This window comes from Onychostoma macrolepis, chromosome 19, assembly GCF_012432095.1.
Source record: "Onychostoma macrolepis isolate SWU-2019 chromosome 19, ASM1243209v1, whole genome shotgun sequence".
Lineage (NCBI taxonomy): Eukaryota > Metazoa > Chordata > Actinopteri > Cypriniformes > Cyprinidae > Onychostoma > Onychostoma macrolepis.
Window position 1 is genome coordinate 21,082,998 of NC_081173.1, and position 24,879 is coordinate 21,107,876.

The window sequence follows — 24,879 nt, forward strand, 5'->3', positions numbered from 1 at the left end:
TTAGTTGGGGCTCCTTTTGCCTGAATTACTGCAGCAATGCGGCGTGGCATGGAGTCGATCAGTCTGTGGCACTGCTCAGGTGTTATGAGAGCCCAGGTTGCTCTGATAGTGGCCTTCAGCTCATCTGCATTGTTGGGTCTGGTGTCTCTCATCTTCCTCTTGACAATACCCCATAGATTCTCTATGGGGTTCAGGTCAGGCGAGTTTGCTGGCCAATCAAGCACAGTAACACTATGGTCATTGAACCAGCTTTTGGTACCTTTGGCAGTGTGGGAAGGTGACAAGTCCTGCTGGAAAATGAAATCAGCATCTTCATAAAGCTTGTCAACAGAAGGAAGCATGAAGTGCTCTAAAATTTCCTGGTAGATGGCTGCGTTGACTGTGGACTTCAGAAAACACAGTGGACCAACACCAGCAGATGACATGGCAGCCCAAATCATCACTGACTGTGGAAACTTCACACTGGACTTCAAGCAACATGGATTCTGTGCCTCTCCACTCTTCCTTCAGACTCTGGGACCTTGATTTCCAAATGAAATGTAAAATTTACTTTCATCTGAAAAGAGGACTTTGGACCACTGAGCAACAGTCCAGTTCTTTTTCTCCACAGCCCAGGTAAGATGCTTCTGACGTTGTCTCTGGTTCAGAAGTGGCTTGGTAGCCCTTTTCCTGAAGACGTCTGAGCGTGGTGACTCTTGATGCACTGACTCCAGCTTCAGTTCTCTCCTTGTGAAGCTCTCACAAGTGTTTGAATCGGCTTTGCTTGACTGTATTCTCAAGCTTGCGGTCATCCCTGTTGCTTGTGCACCTTTTCCTACCCAAATTCTTCCTTCCATCCAACTTTGCATTTAATATGCTTTGATACATCACTCTGTAAACAGCCACACCTTTCAGTAATGACCTTCTGTGACTTACCCTCTTTGTGGAGGGTGTCAATGTTCGTCCTCTGGATCATTGCCAAGTCAGCAGTCTTCCCCATTATTGTGGTTTCAAAGAACAAGAGATACCCAGAATTTATACTGTAGGGATGGTCATTTATTCAAACTCAAATGTAAATATTCTAATATTTTGAGATACTGATTTTTGACTTTCATGAGCTGTAAGCTCTAATCAAATTAAAAGAAATAAACATTTGAAATATATCAGTCTGTGTGTAATGAATGAATATAATATACAAGTTTCACTTTTTGAATGGAATTAGTGAAATAAATAAACTTTTTGATGATATTCTAATTATATGACCAGCACCTGTATATGTATGTATATTAGGGCTGGGTAAAAAATATCGATATCTCGATATTAATCGATTCTCGTTTTTATGGAACGATATTGATTCTTAAATCCCAAGAATCGATTAGTCTAGTCTGTTTTCAGTTAATGGAAGGAACGTTGAAGGGCACTTCCCATCCAATAAATTGCAATAAGCATTGTGCTTTGGTACGTTTAATATGAAACACAGATTTCAAATTCTGTCCATTGTATTGCAGTATTCAAACAGTAAATGTGGAGTGACAGATCGCTATAGCACCTCAGTCCAACAGACTCGGCAGCGTGTAGCGCGTGTGAACTGATCATCTCCTCCACATTAATACCAGTTTCAGCATAAAATAAACATGACTAAACATCCGAAGGTAAGTTAAAAGAAAGAGTACATCTTTACAATCCATATCCTGTCTCAAGTAGTCGCTCAATTAGTGTTTCAGCCATGCAAAGACGTCAATATAATGGCTTGTAAACAATGTCACTTAACGTTACATTTACCTCAAAACACATTCGGTGACCATAAACTCATTAGTCAGATAGAAAATAAATATTTGCTAAATATATGCACCATATAACATATTCATTATAAATTTTACTGTTCTTCAGTGTTTAATTTATGTTTGAATAAATCCAAGTTTTTATGACAGCCACCATTATGTTTATATTTTTAAAAAATGAATTGAAGTAGAAATATTATTATGTAATTGTAACTTTAATATTTTAAAAACTTTAAGCGTAATTTTAACAAATCAGTCAATTTTAACCTTCAATATTATAGTAATGTAGTACCAACTGACTCTCACTTATATTTTACAGCATTAGTTGAGAAATTTTTTTTCCTTGAAAATTTGGCATGTACTGTACCTGATATATATCCAAAATAATCAATATTGAATCGAATCGAATTGAATTGGTAATCGAATCGAATCACAAGCTTGTGAATGAGAATCGAATCAAATCGTGAAATTTGTCAAAACCCAGCCCTAATATATACATATACATATACATATGTACACACATAGTCAGAATTGTTGGTACCCATGGTAAATATGATCAAAGAAGGCTGTGAAAATAAACCTGCATTATTAATCCTTTTGATCTTTTATTTAAAACAAATCACAAAAATCTAACCTTTCATTGAACTAAAACAATTGAAAATGGGGGAAAATCTCATTATGAAATAAATGTTTTTCTCAAATACACGTTGGGCACAATTATTGGTACCCCTAGAAATTCTTATGAGTAAAATATCTGTGAGGTATATTCCCATTCATATTTACAATTTTGAGCACGCTAGAGTGATTATGAACATGAAATTATCCAGCCATGGCTTCCTGTTTCACAGGAATATAGATAGGAGGGAAAACAAAGGCCAAACTCCTTTAATCATCCATCACAATGAGAAAAAACAAAATAATATATTTCTGATGTGCAGCAACAGATAATTGAGCTTCACAAATTAGAAAGTGACTTTTAGAAAAGAGCTAGAGCGGTGAAAATTCCCATTTCTACCATCAGAGCAATAATTAAGAATTTCCAATCAACATAAAATGTTACAAATCTGCCTGGAAGAGGACGTGCATCTATATCGTCCTAATGCACGTTGAGAAGGAGAGTTTGAGTGGCTAAAGGCTCTCCAAGGACCACAGCTGGAGAATTGCAGAAAATAGTGGAGTCTCAGGGTCAGAAAACCTTAAAAAAATATAAATATATCAAACAACATCTACACCACATGTTGTATGGGAGGGTTTCAAGAAAAGAGAAAAAAAAAATCAAGAAAAGAAAATGCTCTCATCCAAAAACAATCCCCAGCACATTCAGTTGTTAGACACGACTGGAACTTCAAACAGGACTGGCTTCTATGGTCAGATGAAATGAGCTTTTTAGCAGCAAACACTCAAGATGGGTTTGGTGAACACAGGGATAAAAAATACCCCATGTGTACAATGAAATATACTGCTGTATTTTTAATGTTGTGGGCCTATATTTCTGCTGGAGGTCCTGGACATCTTGTTTAGACACATGGCATCATGGATTCTATCAAATACCAACAGATAAAAAATCAAAAAGTGACTCTGGTAGAAATCTTATAATGGGCCATGTTTGGATCTTCCAACCGGACAATAATGCAAAACAAACCTTAAAAACACAAAAATAGGTCACTGGACACAAAACCAAGCTTCTGCTATGGCCATTCCAGTCCTCTGACCTGAACCCTATAGAAAATGAGTGGAGTGAACTGAAGAGAAGAAGCACCATCATGGAGCTGGGAATCTGAAGGGTCTGGAGTGATTCTGGATGAAGGAATTGTCTCTGATCTCTTGTCAGGTGTTCTCTAACCTCATCGGGCATTATAGGAGAAAACTCAGAGCTTTTATTTTGGCAAATGGAGGTATTGAATAAAAGGGTACCGTTAATTGTGTCCAATGTGTATTAGAGAAAAACATTTATTTCATAATGATGTTTCCCCCATTGAAATATCTTATTCTCCAATGAAAGGTTAGATTTTTGTGATAAAAAAAAAAAAAAAGATCAAAAGGATTAACAATGCAGATTTATTTTCACAGCCTTCTTTGATCATATTTACTATGGGTACCAACAATTCTGACCACGTGTGTGTATGTGTGTGTGTGTCTGTATGTATGTGTATATATATATATATATATATATATATATATATATTACACCTAGGAGGGTTTTCTGCAATTTATACAACTTATTGCAAATAGTGGCAATCATCTGCACCTCAGTATTGTAGTACATTATAAAACAGTATGCAATAATATCATATTGAGTATAAATTATAATTTTAATTCAAATTATTAAATGGATATCACTTTATTGGGACAGTGAATCCCTCCCTACACCTACCCTAACCCTACCCGATACTTTAAGTTCAACTTTTAAATTATTTCCTTCATTATTATTGAAAATACATGCCTTTCCAACATGATATCTGATTTGAAAAGGTCGGAAAAAAAGTTAGGCAAAACGCGGATTCGAACCCCGGTCAATCACGTCAAAACGTCAACACGTACTTCACCATCTGCGCCACTGGAACTGTTATTGAAAGATGCTCTTCTGTAATGCTGTGTAATCACATGTTGGTGGGCGGAGTTAGTGTACACCTCTGCCAACAAGGTGGCCTATTTGCACTTGTAAATAGACACTCCGTTTTTTATTTGTGAACTGATGTTCAGCAGTTCTTTGTAATAGTCAACTTATTTTCAAGTCATCGTCAATAAAAGCCCCGTCACAAACAAACATTGTCACAGGCACGAAGATGCATCTTTCATTTAATCAAGCTGAATGCTCTCTAAAAACTGACCAGTTTGTCATGTTTTCAAGCCATTTCATGACGTGACACAAAGCAGTGATATATATTTACATGTATATGTATATATACACACACACATATATATATGTGTGTGTGTATATATATAGCGCTGTAGCCTGTATCATTTCATATCAAAGCACGAAATAAACTACGTGCATGCAATGTCATGGTCGGTCAGTTAAGTCATGATGTTACCAAAAAGGCGATTAAAGCTGCCTTAAAACTGTGCATGCATGTAATATATTTTATGAGTAACATTTAAGAACATGTCTATGAAATGGTTTTCAAAACTGTCCTGGAGCAGCCCAGGACTCTCTCCCTCATCTAACACACCTGATTCAACTCGTCAGCTCATTAATAGAGACTTTATTACCTGAAGTGTGTCAGAAATGGTAAAAAGAGTTGAGTGAAAATACGATGCGTGTCAGATCCGCGTCATGTTCATCAGCGACAGCTCTTAAAGAAATAACAGCCAAAATAACCTAATAACCAGCTGCTGTGATGTCTATTAATCAAATGACAAAGAAAAAAAAGAGGAAAAAATAACTTTTATAGCTTTAAGGATTCATCTATATTTAATTTAGTATTTAGTGTTTGATCATTTAAATTTCTGTATATTTCTGCTGAAGGGCACAGGTAAATATGACATTTATTTTATTGGGTTTATGTGAAGATTGTTTTCAAAGTTCACTTAAATTAGAAGTTATTTTTTAAAAGTCTAATAAACGTTAAAATTGATATCTCTCAATTATACTGTAATGTTGAATGGCTATAGTCAATAGGTAAATATGGGGGCAATTTTATAGAGAAATCAGTATTGGTATCAGTGATACTGGCCTTCAGTCATAAAAAAAAATGCCATTAAAAATATGTTGTTTGTACATTAATTTGAAGATTGAATGTGAAATTATTGCAATATAAAAGTATATTTAAAAACTTTAATGTTAGGTGGGATTAATTTCAGAAAAATGTGCGATTAATTAGCTTTTTTTTTTTATCGATTGACAGCACTTATATATATATATATATATATATATATGTATAAATGCACTTTTATTCTTATATATACATATACGTATACATATACACATTTTAGACTCAATATTGCTAGTTATTTTTTTCTTATTTTTGCACCACCAGGGATCAGGGTTTTGGAGCAAATCAAAAACAACATAAAGAGTCAACTTGACTCTTTCAAGTTGTCAGTCTGTCTGAAACACCCAAATACAAAAATATTGTATTATTATATTTTATATATGTGGGTGTGTGTGACATTTTCTCAACCCTTTCAGGAGTTTTTTGAGCCTATTTATTTTGCTGTCCTAACTATGCATGATTATATGGTTTGACTTGTGACCCAACACAGTCACCCAGGGAGTGTTTATGTAAACGTGTGTGTATGACAGACAGAGAGACTTTACTGCAGATAAATGTTTAAAAAAAATAGATACTAGCAAGAGTTTCTCTCACACATGATTTTAACACACACAGGAGCTCTCTGACATTAGATCAAAGAGGAGAATGGCAGAGGTGTGGAGGATGTAAGAAGCGTGTGTGTGTGTGGATTACAACATTAGATGAAACTAAGGTGGAAGGGGCCTTTTTCACGCATGTGTGAGTTTGAATGTAGCTCATTCATCGCGGGGCTCAGAGATCCTGCGTAATAATGGGCAATGCTGTAACCGAGTCAGACCGGAATAAAAAGATGGAACGGACAGAAGGAAAAAGAGAAGAAAGAAAAAGAACGAAGGCAGTGTCTGCTAGTCCTTTCATTATATTATTTCCCCCCACCTCCTCGCTATAACTACACGAAGACGTTCGCTCACTGTGCCGTTAACCCCAAACTACAGGGTGTGTGATGATAGACAGAACCGTCATTTTGGCAGTTTAGACTAAACAGTTCTGATGAATGTATCGGTGGAAGCTAAATGTGGATCTTGTTTCCCGCCTTTCCTGTAGCAGGTTTTTGTGTGAGTTCTGAGGCTCAAGAAAATGTCTGGGTGTTGGAGCTGTGACACAGCGGTTAGCACATGCTTCAGGCGTATTGAACCTGGGTGCTAATGTGGGGAGGTTCTAATCTGACACTTTGTCAGTTGTTTCCTAATCTTCTTTACCCCCTCTATAAGTTGTATAAATAATATATTGTCTTCTATGTAGAAAAATACTTATTTTATTAAAAATTATTAATAATTAATAATTCTTATTAACAGAGAAAACAACTAATTATTTTATTTTTATTTTTTAATTTATTATTATTATTATTATTATTATTATTTATTTTTTAATTTGTGGGCCCTTTGGCTACTTCTATTGAGAATACAATTATATAATTTTTTATTCAATTTAAATAAATAAAGAATTGCAACCGTGCCCCACAATTTAAATATTAATAAATAGAAAATATTGTATTTTATTTTATTATATATATATATATATATATATATATATATATATATATATATATATATATATATATATATATATATATATATATATATATATATATATATATATATATATATATATATATATATATATATATATATATTTTTAATGCTTAATCACATTATCAAAAGAAGTAGCCCAAAGGTCCACAAATGAAAAACTAATAAATGAAGAATTAAAATATTAAATAATTTGTTGTCTCCTATATAAATAAAAAGTAGGGATTTTGAATCATTCTTTTTATTATTAAATATTATTATTTTTAATGTTATTAACATTATTATTAATATTATTAACATTATTATTATTATTATTATTTTTAAATGAAATATTTTTCAACTTTATATTGATAGTGAGAAGTCAACTTTTTTTTTTATTTCCCTTTTTTTATTTATTTGACTACTACTATTGATTGTAGAAAATTTCTTTTCTTTTTTCTATTTCCTTTTAAATAAATAAAATATTGGCAACCTGACTAAAAATATAACAATGCTTAAATACAAATGAGATTAAAATTGACTAGTTTATTTTCTAATCCTATTTACCCCTTTGTCCCCAAAAATGTATTGTCTCCTCTCAATTTAAATGAAAAAAATCTTTTTTTTTTAATAAAATAAAACTTTTAAAAATAAATGATTGCCACTGTCTAATAAATAAATGAGATAATTAGAATTAATAAATAAAAAATGAGACTGAAATCAACTGATTTGCCTACAATTTGGCAGAGATTAGATCAAAGAGGAGAATGGCAGAGATAGGGATAGTGTGTGTATGTGTGTGAGTGTGTGTATGCATTATATTAAAGGTGTGGATTTTTTTTTTTTAACCCCCTTTGCAGGGTGGGCTTGAGGGCGGACAGTTCAGTGTCTCTGAAAGAAGATAGATGAGCTATCACATCAGTCACCACCCAGTTTAACATGCCGCCCCCAGTCCTGCTGGGGGCCTGTCAGTGAGGCCTCCCCAATCCTTTCCTTCATTTCTGTCTTTCTCTTCACCCTTAAAGCATTCCTCCATTACTCTCCTCTTCCTCTACCTCTATTCTATTCTATTCTATTCCCTTCTCCGTATCCCCTCTTTTTGCCTTCCTGCTGTGTGACTGCATAATAAACTCAGGTAGCGGCCCTTCCTGCAGACAAATGAAGCCAAAGGTTCCTCCGTGTCAGAGAGGGGAGTATGATTTCAAACGCACAGACAGGCGTCACTTCCAGTCTTTATCCGTAATTCGTTCTGCTGCGGCGCACAGACCGAGAGGCCTGATGAGGAGGAGGCGCTGTGCTGTTCTGCTCGGCGTCCCACTAAATTCAGCACCGTGGAGGTGAATATGGAATAGGGGTCTCTGCCGGGAGCCCTTGATTCTACAGAAGAGATTAAAATCACAGGGAGATTTTTTGAGGGGCCTAAAGCAGTTTTTAGGCCCTGAGAAGCATTTGGGTTAGTAGAGTGGCCCTCGAAAAACATAACACTTAAGGCACATTTAAAATCTATTAATGTCACTGTATTAACAAAATATCAAATCAAGTAGAGTTTATTTGAAAGAATGGTAGCACAAGCACACTTTTGAGGCAAAACATTTGACAAAAAAAAAGAAGAAGTTTGTTGGCTTTTAATTGTTTAAACAATACTGTTCAAAATGGAGACACATTAGTCAATTAAGTAAATGTAAAACATTGGACACTTGTGTGGACTTAAAGGGATTTGATTTCATACACTAAAAATGTCCAGGGACCAGTTGATTAAAAGTAAAAACCACAAAGAAAAGTTCTGAAGAACTGAAGGTATAGCGTCATTTGATTGCAGATTCCACTTTTTGATAGTTTGATATTTTGTCATTTAACATCATTTATGTTTGTCCTTAATTCTTTTTGAGGCTTTTGTACTATTTAGGTTTTGTTTAAGTTTCTGTAGTTTTTTTTTTAATGGTCCAAAAGGATTTTTTATTGACCAAAAAGAGATTGGCAGGGCATTTTGTCACTCGTCTGCATGAAAATTGATATTGTTTCTTCAGTTAGCTTGTCAGTATAATATTGTTATCTTGTTGCATAAGGAAAAGATGCGAGTTGTTGAACACAAAACAAGTTAAAAAGCACTTACCACACAATTTCCATGTGTGGAGTGAATTAAATTTCAGCCGATTTTACAGACTAGTCCCTTTACATTAAATTTGCAGTAAAACAAAAAAATAATATAGCTGATAGTCCAAAAAAAAAAAAAAATATATATATATATAATATATATATATATACACACACACACACACACAAGCTATTAAATTTAAAAAAAGAAATACAAAGTAAAAAAAAAAATATATATAATATATTTAATTTAATAATTACTTTTACTTTGCATTTCTTTTCAATTTAATAGCTCAATAAAAAGTAGATTTTATAGATAAGTAATGCAATTTACATAAAAAAAACAGAAGTAGTAGTTTTTATTCTTTCTTTCTTTTCTTTCTTTCCGCCCGCCGTTCTCCATCTCCCTCTGGCTCTGGATGTGCTGGGGAATACAGATGTGTCTCGAAGTCCTGATTGCGATCACGTTGTAGCTGGTGCAACGCTATCTGCCCAAAAACCTGTGAATTGATAATCCTCCTTTTTATTACAAAGCCCAGGCCAGCTACATGTAATCATTTATACTTGCTGCTATCTCTCTAGAACAATACATCAGCCTGCTTCATGAAAGATGGTCCACGCACAAGCTCTTTTTCAAACCCTGCCCCCTCCATTTTTGTGGTAAAAAAAGAAATAAGCACCGTGGATAACCAGGGGACGACAGACAGCTACATTTTAACACAACATATGAATTTGCGTTCTGTCGTGTAATTAAGGGGAGAGAGGGATTTCCTACACAACAACGACTAGCTTAACAAGCATGTTTAGTCAGCTATCGTTTACCATGCCAACACAGCAGTGTGCAAACAAGCCGACGACTCGGCTGTCCCCCCACTGATCCCAGCATGCTCGGGGAAAAGGAGGGAGGGAAACAAACGGAGAGAGAGGCAGAAAGTAATGTGAAACGGAGTGATAATGGATCAAGGAACAGAAAAGAGGATTTTAAAAAGAAGGTGGCGGGGGTTTGCTTAGTGACTCTGTCTGATAAAGCGCCTGTACCTATTGCGTACCACATTGGGAGCCGTTCAAACAGGCGGCAGCGAGCTAAATCACATGAAGCAGGTGATTACACTTGGGCTTGAGAAGCGTTTCAGACTCTGACTTGGAGACAGTATTGCCTCTGACACCTTCAAGAACGCGCAATTGTCAATGATATTGAATTCCAATGGACTTTCAGAAGGTTCTTTGCCGCCCAATGTCACAGGGCCGTCACGAGAGACGGGATTGATTTTGTCATGCATACGGTCCCGCTATAAAGTACTGATCATTTTTGAAGGTAAATGCTTTGAGCAAGGACTCGCTACTTATTTAGGGCCCTTTTTAGTTGGAATGTTTGTAAAAAGCAGTGTTGCTAACTTATTTATTGCCCCTTTGTGTGCAGTGTTATATGTTGTATTAGCTATAAAATGCAAGGGCCCTGTGATTTCACTGGTGCAGAAAACACGGACAGAATTGCAGAATCCAGTCATAAAAAATTTACTTCAATGTATAACGCAGAATGTCAACGGAATTTAGCAAAAATTTGGACGAGTAAATCAAAAATAGGGCTGTACACATTATGGACTAGTGTCTTTGACTATTACACCACATGAAATTAAGATTCATATATCACCTGAAAGCTGAATTAATAAACTTTTAATTGATGTATGGTTTGTTAGGATAGGACAATATTTGGCTGAGATACAACTATTTGAATATCTGAAATCTAAATATTGAGAAAATCGCCTTTAAAGTTGTCCAAATGAAGTCCTTAGCAATGCAAATTACTAATCAAAATTAAGTTTTGATATATTTACAGTAGGAAATTTACAAAATATCTTCATGGAACATGATATTTACTTAATATCCTAATGATTTTTGATATAAAAGAAAAGTCAATAATTTTGACCCATACAATGTATTGTTGGCTATTGCTACAAATATACTGTGCTACTTATGGTTTTGTGGTCCAGGGTCACATATGAGAACATGAACACATAAACTTAATCTCCAGAGTTGCTCTGAGAGTCACTTCACATGCATTTCACCAGATACACACAGAATATTTCTCACAATTTCTCATCAGTATTTTCACCAGATGTTTCAGTAAAAGTGTGCAGCTCTTTGTTTGCCAAAAAATTAAAGGAATTGTTTAAATTTGATTTGTTTACATTTTAAAAGATGAATTAAATTGTTCAAGTTTTATGCATTCGTTTGATTTCCACCTTTTTATACTAAATTTGCATTAAATCCTAAATCAGACTGTCAGAAAAAATACAACAGGTTTCATAGGGCATTATTCTTGTCAAAATGTTAATAAATGGTTAAATTGTTATCCTCATGGGCATCGCTCCAAAATGTAGCGTGGTTGCGTTTTGGGTGAGTTTGAGTCCCTCCTTGTGAACCTTTCCTGATCCCCTCCACCATTAAAATGGAATCCAGAAAAATAAAAGTGGGAAAAACAGAATTTAAGAAAAAATTAAATAAAAAATAAATAGGGAAAAAAAGCATTTCATAGAGCCCTAAAAATGTGCAACGTCAGCCAGAGGTTTTGATTCCCACATATCCGTGTGCGGATAAGCAGTTTGTGCATTTCTGCTTTTGTCTGAGTGTGTTTATGCACATATGCGTGCGTGTGTGTGGCATCTGTGGAGGCCGTCCTCCCCTTACGGAGTGACCCTGTGTTCGGGGGGCTTATCTCTGTGCTGTTTCACATTATTGATAGCCTGTGTGGGTATTGACAGGGGCATGTGGGGCGGAGGAGCGAATCCAGACTTTGATATGACATATTGTGCATCTCAGCAGCTCTCATAAATAATTCTGACACGTTTTTGTATGCATGGGAAGGTCTGTGATTCGGCCTCCCCATAAAAATAAACTTCTATTATGGAATGTATTTGTCAAGTGGGTGTTTGATGGATGGGGCGGCGTTTAGTGCATGGCAGGTGGAAGGCTTGCAGACACACTACCTTCTGGGGAGGATTTGCCTGGGCCGAGCTGCTATAATTATTCAGTATGAGACGACATCACACACACACACACACACACACACACACACACACACACTGCACCTGTATTCTCATCTTCTCATTCCACAACTGCATTATCTGCAACTGCTGCATGACGACATAGAGGGACTTAAAGAATGAAGGGATTCAGAAAGAGAGAGAGGGAAGGAGAGAGAGACACAGAGAACATAAATCAAAGGAGAAACTTTCTCTGAATAATGCAGGAGGCTTGTACTGTATCTGGGTTGCATTATGGATTATTATCGGTAAAAGAGAAAAAAGATGGAGTGACAGAAAGACAGAGAATCTATCACCCCTGAAGTGGCGCTCTGTGATGATATTGAGAATTCAGTACGTAGGAAGGACAAGGATCTTGTTTTGTGGGGTGACTTTCAAGCTCTCGTATTCCCAGCAGGCATAGTGGTTCAACTGTTTGGTGGTAATGCTGCACAGCAATCATTCTTATTTGTTGTAAATGGTCTTATTCTTCACTTTGGTAACATTTTCTTCCTCAAAAATCTACCTATAATGCTAGGAAAGTGTTTTTTGGCACCAAAAAGAACTGTAATTAAATTTTACATGACAATTTGCACCCTTTTTTGACATTTAGAACAAAAAGGCCTGATACCTTAAGTACTTCTATATGTAAACCTAAATCTGTCTATCTATCTGTCTGTCTATCCATCTAATTAAATTGTATTTAATAGAAATTAATTATATTGTTAATAAATGCTGTGTAAAAAATCATTCATACACAAACACACACACATATAATTCACGTAATGCACTGGGAGGGAGTTTTGTATTGAATGTATGTTGAATGTTGTAGTCTATCTACATAGAAGATTGAATGGTTTATTTCAAATGAGCAGGGAAAATCATATTTTCCATACTAAGTTCATTTTAATTCTTATTTATTATACTTATTATATCTATATATAAATGCAAGCGAAAACCAAGCACGCATCTAATAAATCCTTTGACAATAACACAGGAAAAAAAACCGTAATATACTGAATAATATGGTAGTTTATGTGACTGCCATGAGTCAACAATAAAACAATAAAATTGGCCTACCACGACAGAACTGTCACGCTCACAGCCACTTAACTCAGACATACAGAATGCCCATTTACATAATAGATTATGTCTTTGTTGAGATGCGTTGCAGCTGCATTCATAATGTATTGCACTCACGGGCATCTAGTGTGTCTGCCTGGTGTGTTGAGGGCACTGAGTGAGTCTTGTGATGCTCAAACGCAAGCCTCATGGGGTTTTTCTCTGAAATCACAGCAAAAGAGCACTAGACAAATCTAAATTGGCAGTTTGCATACATTTATATTGTCTGATGGCTTTGTGTAAGTGTAGCTCACTAAAATGGCATTTGATGTCAAGTTCTGTCTAAGACGTCGCAGCCCAAACAAGCACAGGGGGACATAAGTGGGGGTTAAATTGTGCCATTACGGCATCTTTAATTAATCTTTAATTAAAAAAAGGTGCTTTGTTTATCAGTCCGATCCGTCCTTGTGAGCTCCAGTCCAGTTTTTGTTTGATGCAGAACACATATTCTTTATCCAGTTGGCTTGCGCACATAAACTGTAAAATATAAAATATTTTAGAGAATATAAGTGAATTTGTTTAAAATCTTTCATTTTAAAATTAGATAGTTGAGTCTAATGGAACTTTTAGTTTCAGGCAATAGAGTTTGATTTTTGGTGGTTTGTAGTAAACAAATTAGGCACCTCTAATAAATAAATCAAAAATATAAATATGATCAAATAATAATAAAAATCTTAAAAATATATATAATAATACTCTGTCAAATATATGCAAGGAATGATGATAAATGATGCAAATACACCCAGTTCAGTGACCCTTAAGCTAGGAAACATCCTCTTCCTTGTGCTGGCAAATGAACATAGTCATAATACAACCTGCATAACAATAAAGATCAAAGGCTATTTGAGGAGGCCCTTAAACAAATCCATCTATCATAAAATCTTGTGCATTATTCTTCAAGGTTATTTTTGCTTAAGAGTAGCTGTCAGGCATCAGACTTCATTATGACGAACTGCCAGGGAGGTTTAACCTTATTTTGGCCAAATTCTAAGGCAGCATCGCATATATATTTAAAATGGCTGAAAACACAAAAGTGTTAATTATAAATAAGAGTGTTATTAAAAATTAAATTAAAGGGATAGTTAACCCAAAAATGAAAATTCTGTTATTAATTAACCTGTAAGATCTTTGTTCATCTTCATAGCACAAATTAAGACATTTTTTGATGAAATCTGCAAGCTTTCTGACCCTGCATAGACACCCTTTCTGACCCTGCATAGACAACAGCCAGAAATGTAGTAATGACATCGTTAAAATAGTCCATGTGACATCAGTGGTTCAACCGTAATGTTATGAAGCTACAAGAATACTTTTTGTGCACAAAGAAAGCAAAACAATAATTACTTTATTCAACAGTTCTTCTCTTCCGCGTCAGTCTCCGGAATGCTATTTTCATTTTTATGCTTATTAGAATGTCGTGGGTCAACTTAGCAACATGCTAACATCAGGTTTCAGTGCAGCACACTATTTGCGTGTCATGCAGAGCTGCTAAATCAGTTAATTTCAGCCTTTCATGTCAGTTATGATGGTATCTCAGAAGGCAGTGAGACAGCTTGCTAGTTTGGAGCAATGCTTTCGTGTGCTTGTGTTTTTGCGTGCAAATCTGTGTTTTTGTGAGGTGGGGTAAAGTGTTTTACAGGAGTGGGCGTCAGGGTCAGTGTGTTGAACACATTCAGGTGGGTGTGACACCTGTTCGCCTGCTCTCTCGTTCTGTCTCCAGAACATCTGTTTAGACCCAGGCTACAGGACCTCTGAGAGCACACCAGGTTTTTTCAAAGCTCACGCCGAGCCATTGACTGGATGCTGCCGCCCACAGAACCAGATCCTCTGGCATGAGTCCATCTGCCGCATTCTGTACGCCCTCTAGAACTCTACAAAGTATCAATAAGTCTCAAAGGTGTCTGAAACTGCAGCATCTTGCAACTTGCTTCAAGAATTTGTGTGCGAGAGCATCGTTTTGTGTGTGTGATTGAACTTATGGTGGGATGAGTGTTAACTTTCAGTAACAAGGGTTTTCTGTTTGTCAGGCCCAATGATTTGACTACATGTATATCTTTTCACATACAAGAGAATGAATGAAAAGGAGAATAATAAAATAATGATTATTTTTAGTTTAGAATTGATTTGTTAATATAATATGTTGTTTTTATAATTTACAATTATAAAAATGTATAATATATTGTTATTAAAAGTATATATTTGGGTTGTCAATTCATTACTTAAGACAATTTATTATTTTTTTATTCTATTTATACACTACTATTCAAAAGTTAAGATGAGCTTTTTCTTATTTATTCTTAGAAACTGATTTTGTACTATTTTTGAAAGAAGTCCCACCAAGGCTGCATTTATTCAATCAAAAAATACAGTAAAAACAATAATATTGTGAAATAATAACATTTGCAATACCTGTTTTGTATTTTAATATATTTAAAAATTAAATTTATTCCTGTGATGTAAAGCTGAGTTTTTAGCATCATCACGCCAGTGTCACATGATCCTTCAAAAATTGTTCTAATATGCTAATTTTGCTGCTTTTTGCCCCAGGATTCTTTAATAAATAGGTTAAAAACAACATTTATTGAAATCAAAATCATCTGTTACAGTTAATTTAACACATTATTGCTGAATAAAAGTATGAATTTCTTTTAAAATGAATAAATAAAAATGAAAAATACTGACCTCAAACTAAAACAATGGTATTAATCAATTTAAACACACATATCAATATTTGCATTATGTCCAAACATTGTAAGACAAATGAATTCCAACATTTTGCCAAATAATATAATACAAAAAGTGGTTTTTGTAATCAATATTGTTTGCTTCATTTGCAAATCATTTAGCTTACAGCCCGGAGACTTTAGGGGTCCAAGGGGGACTTTCATATAGCATACATTCATGTTTTCTGTCTGCGTTATTTTCAAATAGTTAGTCTATATAATCATTGTGTTTCGCTGTTTTTTTTTTTTCAGCACAGTATTATACTCCAGTATACCCTTGAGGGGCCTTCATCTCCTGAAACGCTCTCACATCAAGTCAATGCTCAGTGTCAGTCTACCTCAGCTAGCCGCTCTCTGATTGCTATCGTTCCTGAAGGCTGTTTAACTATGCACAGCTCCCCTTCTCCATTCGCACAGGCAGAAATGCTTAATCCCCTGTAAGGGTGTCTGTTGCAGCACCGGGTCGGGGTGAACCGCAGGATTTGGTCAATAGGCTTACAATACTATCAGGGACTATTGATTTTGCTGGACCTTAGCGCCAGTGCTACGCTAATTGTTTCTTTTACTTGCCTGTAGCAAAGAAAACATTAAAATCACTGCTCATGAATTTTAAATCCTCCACCCAGCTCGCAGTGGTGTTGAAGTTCTCGTGAGAACCGCGGGACATGGGCAGCGTGTGTGTTTGTCTGAGTATTTGTATACTGAATCCATTGAAGGTTGATGGGTGGTCACTTAATCACATTAAGATTGTTTTACATAAGAGCAAGAGCATTGTGTAATATTTTAAATATGAGCCTGTGTATGTTCCTCTGCTTCGTGCAGCACAATATTTGATCCTTCTTCTCTAAATCGCTAAGACTCTAGAGATGCTACCTGCCTGAGGTGGGCATTTTCAGAAAACCTGAGTTAAACAAAGAAAAATATGCTAATAAAGTCTCTGTGTTTCTTTCAAACTTTGCAGAAAGTAGCTTTGTAGGACTCTGCTGTAACCTGCTATGACCTTCACGTGGTCCCAGAATGCTCACTTGCTGCTGGGCTGTGACATTTTAGATCAGTTGTTTAAAAACGAGACATAATCAAAACTAGATTGCATAACTAGATACATTTGAGATCATTAAAAATGTAATGGAGTCACTGTTGATGGTGCTAGCATAAATTTTTTAAGAACATCACAATGTTTAATGACATTAATAGCTAATGTGTTTTGTTGTAGGCTAATTTTTTGGTCTATTTTAAGCTGAATTGTTGAGACTGTGAATTCAGTCCACAGTGTTTCCCACAGGATTTTCACATTCACTCTCAAACACGCAACCAACATAGTTATTTAATTAAATTTCAGCCTTTTGTGATGTGATAAGTGCACTAAGCCATATCGTGTTGATTTTAGTTTGACTGAAAGATGCTTTTCCAATATTATTTTTGTTATTATGAGAAGTGTAAAAATATTTTGGGTTCACTATGAAACCGATGAGACTGTAGTGGGAAGCACTAAGTACACTATGTATAGCACTATATTTATAATATAGTATAGTTGGTACGTCGCTTCTACCAAAGTTCAGCAGTGATTAATGGTAAGTTTAATGCTTAATACAAAGGGGTTTTAAAAGTTTTTAATACAAAGAATAATGGAAACTTGTTAGGGACACACTTCCTGAAATAATATATAAAGGCTGCATGCATATATATATATATATATATATATATATATATATATATATATATATATACATATATATATATATATATATATATATATATATATATATACATACACACACACACACACACACACATTTTGCACTCAAAATAACTCAACACACAGCCATTAATGTCTAAACCGCTGGCGACAAAAGTGAGTACACCCCTAAGTGAAAACGTCCAAATTGGGCCCAATTAGCCATTTTCTCTCCCCGGTGTCATGTGACTCATTAGTGTTACAAGGTCTCAGGTGTGAATGGGGAGCAGGTGTGTTAAATTTGGTGTTATCGCTCTCATACTGGTCACTGGAAGTTCAACATGGCACCTCACGGCAAAGAACTCTCTGAGGATCTGAAAAAAAGAATTGTTGCTCTACATAAAGATGGAGTAGGTTATAAGAAGATTGCCAAGACCCTGAAACTGAGCTGCAGCATGGTGGCCAAGACCATACAGTGGTTTAACAGGACAGGTTCCACTCAGAATAGGCCTCGCCATGGTCGACCAAATAAGTTGAGTGCACATGCTCAGTGTCATATCCAGAGGTTGTGTTTGGGTAATAGACGTATGAGTGCTGCCAGCATTGCTGCAGAGGTTGAAGGGGTGGGGGGTCAGCCTGTCAGTGCTCAGACCATACGCCGCACACTGCATCAAATTGGTCTGCATGGCTGTCGTCCCAGAAGGAAGCCTCTTCTAAAGATGATGCACAAGAAATCCCGCAAACAGTTTGCTGAAGACAAGCAGATTAAGGACATGGATTACTGGAACCATGTCCTGTGGTCTGATGAGACCAAGATAAACTTATTTGGTTCAGATGGTGTCAAGCGTGTGTGGCGGTAACCAGGTGAGGAGTACAAAGACAAGTGTGTCTTACCTAGTCAAGCATGGTGGTGGGTGTGTCATGGTCTGGGGCTGCATGAGTGCTGTCGGCACTGGGGAGCTACAGTTCATTGAGGGAACCATGAGTGCCAACATGCACTGTGACATACTGAAGCAGAGCATGATCCCCTCCCTTTGGAGACTGGGCCGCAGGGCAGTATTTCAACATGATAATGCCCCCAAACCTTGCTAAAGAAGCTGAGGGTAAAGGTGAGGAACTGGCCAAGCATGTCTCCAGACCTAAACCCTATTGAGCATCTCTGGGGCATCCTCAAACGGAAGGTGGAGGAGTGCAAGGTCTCTAACATCCACCAGCTCTGTGATGTCGTCATGGACGAGTGGAAGAGGACTCCAGTGGCAACCTGTGAAGCTCTGGTGAACTCTATGCCCAAGAGGGTTAAGGCAGTGCTGGAAAATAATGGTGGCCACACAAAATATTGACACTTTGGGTCCAATTTGGACATTTTCACTTAGGGGTGTACTCACTTTTGTGGCCAGCGGTTTAGACATTAATGGCTGTGTGTTGAGTTATTTTTTATGTTATACAAGCTGTACACTCACTACTTTACATTGTAGCAAAGTGTCATTTCTTCAGTGTTGTCACATGAAAAGATATAATAAAATATTTACAAAATGTGAGGGGTGTACTCACTTCTGTGAGATACTGTGTGTATGTATATGTATGTATATATATATATATATATATATATATATACAGGTGCATCTCAATAAATTAGAATGTCGTGGAAAAGTTAATTTATTTCAGTAATTCAACTCAAATTGTGAAACTCGTGTATTAAACAAATTAGACTGAAGTAGTTTAAGTCTTTGGTTCTTTTAATTGTGATGATTTTGGCTCACATTTAACAAAAACCCACCAATTCACTATCTTAACAAATTAGAATACTTCATAAGACATGCAACATTTGTAGTGAATTGTTGGCCTTCTGGAAAGTATGTTCATTTACTGTATATGTACTCAATACTTGGTAGGGGCTCCTTTTGCTTTAATGACTGCCTCAATTCAGCGTGGCATGGAGGTGATCAGTTTGTGGCACTGCTGAGGTGGTATGGAAGCCCAGGTTTTTTCTTGACAGTGGCCTTCAGCTCATCTGCATTTTTTGGTCTCTTGTTTCTCATTTTCCTCTTGACATTTTCCAGGTTCAGGTCTGGTGAGTTTGCTGGCCAGTCAAGTACACCAACACCATGGTCATTTAACCAACTTTTGGTGCTTTTGGCAGTGTGGGCAGGTGCCAAATCCTGCTGGAAAATGAAATCAGCATCTTTAAAAAGCTGGTCAGCAGAAGGAAGCATGAAGTACTCCAAAATTTCTTGGTAAACGGGTGCAGTGACTTTGGTTTTCAAAAAACACAATGGACCAACACCAGTAGATGACATTGCACCCCAAATCATCACAGACTGTGGAAACTTAACACTGGACTTCAAGCAACTTGGGCTATGAGCTTCTCCACACTTCCTCCAGACTCTAGGACCTTGGTTTCCAAATGAAATACAAAACTTGCTCTCATCTGAAAAGAGGACTTTGGACCACTGGGCAGCAGTCCAGTTCTTCTTCTCCTTAGCCCAGGTGAGACGTCTCTGACGTTGTCTGTGGTTCATGAGTGGCTTAACAAGAGGAATATGACAACTGTAGCCAAATTCCTTGACACGTCTGTGTGTGGTGGCTCTTGATGCCTTGACCCCAGCCTCAGTCCATTCTTTGTGAAGCTCACCCAAATTCTTGAATCAATTTTGCTTGACAATCCTCATAAGGCTGCGGTTCTCTCGGTTAGTTGTGCATCTTTTTCTTCCACACTTTTTCCTTCCACTCAACTTTCTGTTAACATGCTTGGATACAGCACTCTGTGAACAGCCAGCTTCTTTGGCAATGAATGTTTGTGGCTTACCCTCCTTGTGAATGGTGTCAATGATTGTCTTCTGAACAACTGTCAGATCAGCAGTCTTCCCCATGATTGTGTAGTGTAGTGAACCAAACTGAGAGACCATTTTGATGGCTCAGGAAACCTTTGCAGGTGTTTTGAGTTGATTAGCTGATTGGCATGTCACCATATTCTAATTTGTTAAGATAGTGAATTGGTGGGTTTTTGTTAAATGTGAGCCAAAATCATCACAATTAAAAGAACCAAAGACTTAAACTACTTCAGTCTGCTTGCATTGAATTTATTTAATACACGAGTTTCACAATTTGAGTTGAATTACTGAAATAAACAAACTTTTCCACGACATTCTAATTTATTGAGATGCACCTGTATATATATAAATTAATACCAAAGACTTATGCACACTCTCTATATTATGAAAGCTGATAAAACAGATGAAAAATATTATAACAGTGAAATTCCTAATAGTAATTCCAAATTGCAATAGCCTATGTTTGAGTAAGTGCATTTATTCAGCGATCACAATCGCAAACAATACAGTTGAAATCTGATAACAGAACACAGACTGGCTGAGTGACACTTTCATTTAGATCATTAAACTCCAGCTTGTTTGTCTGTGTTTTCAGATCATCGGCGACGGCGCTTCCGCAATGAGGAGCGAGCATGTGCGCATGGTTGCCAGGTTGCTTAAAATAAGCAAAACACCGGGCAGAAAATGTATCCTTATAACAGCATAGCTCTGATTTTGGGATTTGAACTTTTGATATCTGACAACTGCACTCATGAAAGCTCACGTAGTAGAGGCGTGTAGAGCAGTCTGCAATAACATTTTGTCTCCTTTTTTGATGAAAATTAAGAGAGGTTTTGGTAAAGTTTTTATTTTTTTGAATACATTTTAGTCTCGTCTTTTTTCGTCAACGAAATTGCATGTTGATGTTGTCATACTTTTTGTTTATTGACCTTATTGTCATCTCGTCTGCGTTTCGTCTAGTCATGGGAAAAAAGCTCATCAACAAACATTTTTCGTCAAAGTTTTCATTAAGGAAATTGACACGTGTCTCCATTTTACTAATGTGTAAAAAAAAAAGACCCTCTCCCACCTCACGTCTCTTGTGCGGTAATATGTAAGGGGATGTTGTTTTTGTTGTTATTTTTATTGTTACTGTTATTTTGAGTGAATAGAATCAAATGCAATGTGTGTACTGTCTCCAAAAAATACTAAAGTATACAGAAAGTGGAATTGGCTGACAAACTAACTTTTTTACATACAGCCATTTCGGATCATTCCAACCCAGGTTAACCCTTGAGTGTACAGCACTCTTGTTCATATAATGTTGGTTTTGTATAGTGTAGCATAGCATAGCAAAACTCTTCAAAAACTTGTTCAAACATTAATGCTTGAGCTTGCATTATAGTTAAACCAGGAGTGAGCTGTGTGTGTGTGTGTGTGTGTTTGTATGATGGAGGACACTCAGACTTTCTCATCCAGTTCACATTTGTTCCAATCAATTATTCAAGCAGACAGCCAATTACAAATGAGAGGATTTGAGAGGCTGAATCCAGCTCTCCAAAGGACTGCGTTCGAGAAGTCTACCAATGACTAATCGTAGCAATTAATTTGCTATTGAACAAGAGAGGTGTTTCCTCTCTCCTCTACCATTAAACAGCATCGAACACAACCTTGCTCCCATTAAAAGCCAACGGAAAACTCCAACATCACGGCAAGTACCTCATCAGGTCTCAACGGCCCAACCAAAGGACTTTTTAATTGTGTTTTTGATCTCTCTGATTTCATGTGACGCTTTGTCCCTCCCTGGTTTGATCCACAATTATTCTTTGTCCTTTGAGCATTTGAGCAGTATTATTTTCAGGTGGAAGGAGTTAATGCACAGCAAAAAAATAAAAGACTTCTGATTTATTCATGCCGTCACACTGAGAGGAATTACAGTGGCTTTTTTTTCTCCTCCATTGATCAATTCCACAATCCCCTGTCTGCTGTTTGATGGGTAGATTGACATGTGAGTAATTTATCTGTCTCCCGTGACTGACAGACTATAATGGAACTGCATCTAAGAGTGCTGTTACCTCTCTGAATAATTTCCAATTTACCACTCATCAGCGACACACTCAAAAGACATGGAGCGAGAGACAGCGATGAAGGAAAAAATAGATTTATCACCTCAATTACTGATGGGTTCTATTGCGGCTTTGAAGATATGTTTTAAAATTTGACGGCCCTGAAAGATTCAGAGACACGTTTCAAAAGGGACTACTCCCAATCAAAACAATGTCCGAGGACATGGAGCGTCTCGCAGGGATGGGTGACGCTTCAAGTAGGATGTAACGGATGCATGATAGTAAATCATTTGAAAAAATATTAATGAAATATTACAAAAAATATTTTTTATTTATATAATTGCTCTTACAATTTGACTTAAAGGGATCGTTCACCCAGAAATGAAAATTTTGTCATCATTTACTCACCTTAATTTCCTTTCAGACCTGATTGACTTCTTTTTTTTTTTTTTCTGGAACACCACAGAAGATATTTAGAAGAACGTTGAGGAGCAAACAACATTGGACCCCATTGACTTTCATTGTATGGACAGAAAACACATTTTTCAAATTTATTCTTTTGTGTCCTACAGAATAAAATATTGACATTTGCGAGTGAATGATGACAAACTTTTAATTTTTAGTGAACTGTCCCTTTAAATCGAGTACTGTAGGATAAACCGGGGCTAGTTGTCACACATGCAAGCTGTCAAAAAGACTTTATCAATTTCAATTACACAAATGTGTCCTTTCTCTTGCAGCAGTCTTTTTTATGAATCATTTCGTGTTTTACAATTGGTTTACTTTTAAATGTAGCTATAAAAAAAAAAGCAGGTTGCATTGTGACAACTTACCCCATGTAGTGTGACAATGTGTGTTTGATCAACTGTACCTTTATTTTTCCATGCAATAATGGTGGAAATATGCAATAGCTAAAACTGACTGTCAAAAATAATCCTACACTGAAAATATGACATCTAGCATCACCTATGTTGCAGTTCTTTATGAAGTTTTTACCTGCTCTTGACGAGTGATTTAGGACCCTGTATGCAGCCCACTGGACTATCCTGTACAAATCCTTTATACTTTAGTCTTGTGTGTCTTTCTCTCTCCCTCTTTTCTCTCTTGTGGTCGGGATCCGGCCATGCCAATGATGGAGTGGAGAGGTAGTGCTGAACAGACGGGACAGCTTGCTCAAACCCAAGGTGCTCAATCACTCTTTCTCCCTTCCCTCCTTTCATTTATATACCTCCACAAGACCATATTCCCCCTTTCCCCTTGCCCCTGGTCATTATTATGTGCACCTGAGAAGGGTAATAGGATTCAGGTTCCAACGCCTGCTACGTTTGTACAGTATGTGAATGTGCACAAATTGTGAATTCCTTTAAATATGCCATAATGTGTCACATTCACGTTTAAAACCCAAAGGTTAAATACATTTGTGCAGTGAAGTCACATATGGAAGGCATGTTAGAGTTTTTAAAGAAACGTTTTCACCTTTTTGTCATTAAAAACCTGTATGATGTTATGTGGCATTATAAAGCACATTCTGAAGACTTTTTACAGTTCTTTTCATACAAGAACAATATAGTGACTAAGGGCTATCAATCTTTAAAAAGAACAAAAATAACCACCATAAAAGTCATCCATATGATCCATATGAGTGTCATATTCCAACTCTTCTGAAGTTATACGATATCTTTCAAAGAAAATTAAATCACATTTAAAACTGGTACTGTATGTTGATGCGACATACCAATTTTGATATAATTGCTTGCATGAGTAGGCGATTCTCAAGATTATTAATGAAAATAAGATTGAATTTCACAGTTGAAAGGGACAGGTTTAAACATTTTCTTAAAATAAGTACAGAAATTTCAGTGTTTTTTCTCAATACTTTTTTTTTTTTCCTTTTTTGGAGCTTGACTGTGAAGTACAGTTTTGGAATGACTTGAGGATGAGTAAATAAAGCATTTTTTTTAGTGCACTATTGCTTTTACATAATGTTTGGTGTAATGGTGTGTAGTATCAATGATTTTGTTGTGGTATTTGTAAGTATCTGAAGCATTTTCTTCCCAGTTTCATCCTTTCAGCTTCCTCGGGAGCTGCTGTTCTGCGTTTGACAAACAAATAAGAGGCTGCTGCTGCAAGCCGAACACTTGACGACGATGATTCCCGGTAAAGATTTCGGAACTGTGTTTTGATCCGATGCTCCAGTGAGAATCAAAGAGTTTCCATTAGCCTGTTCTGCCCGCGCGTTTCACGGCTGGTTATCTGGCTGTGGCTGACAGGTGTTGAGCCATGGCACTGGCGTATGAGGCCTTTCTGCCTGTTCACCTCCCTGAGATGACGTTGAAGGGAAAA

At 36.4% G+C, this 24,879-nt stretch overlaps 1 long non-coding RNA gene across 3 annotated transcripts in view; it reads left to right on the forward strand.

The window, feature by feature from the left end:
• LOC131526362 (uncharacterized) overlaps nt 1–21,749 on the forward strand; it is a 142,923-nt gene extending 121,174 nt beyond the window's left edge. For all 3 annotated transcript variants that reach the window (XR_009267435.1, XR_009267437.1, XR_009267436.1), the window contains one exon: nt 21,087–21,749. This is a non-coding gene — a long non-coding RNA (uncharacterized LOC131526362). The remainder of the gene's footprint in view (nt 1–21,086) is intronic.
• Nucleotides 21,750–24,879: the final 3,130 nt, after the last annotated feature.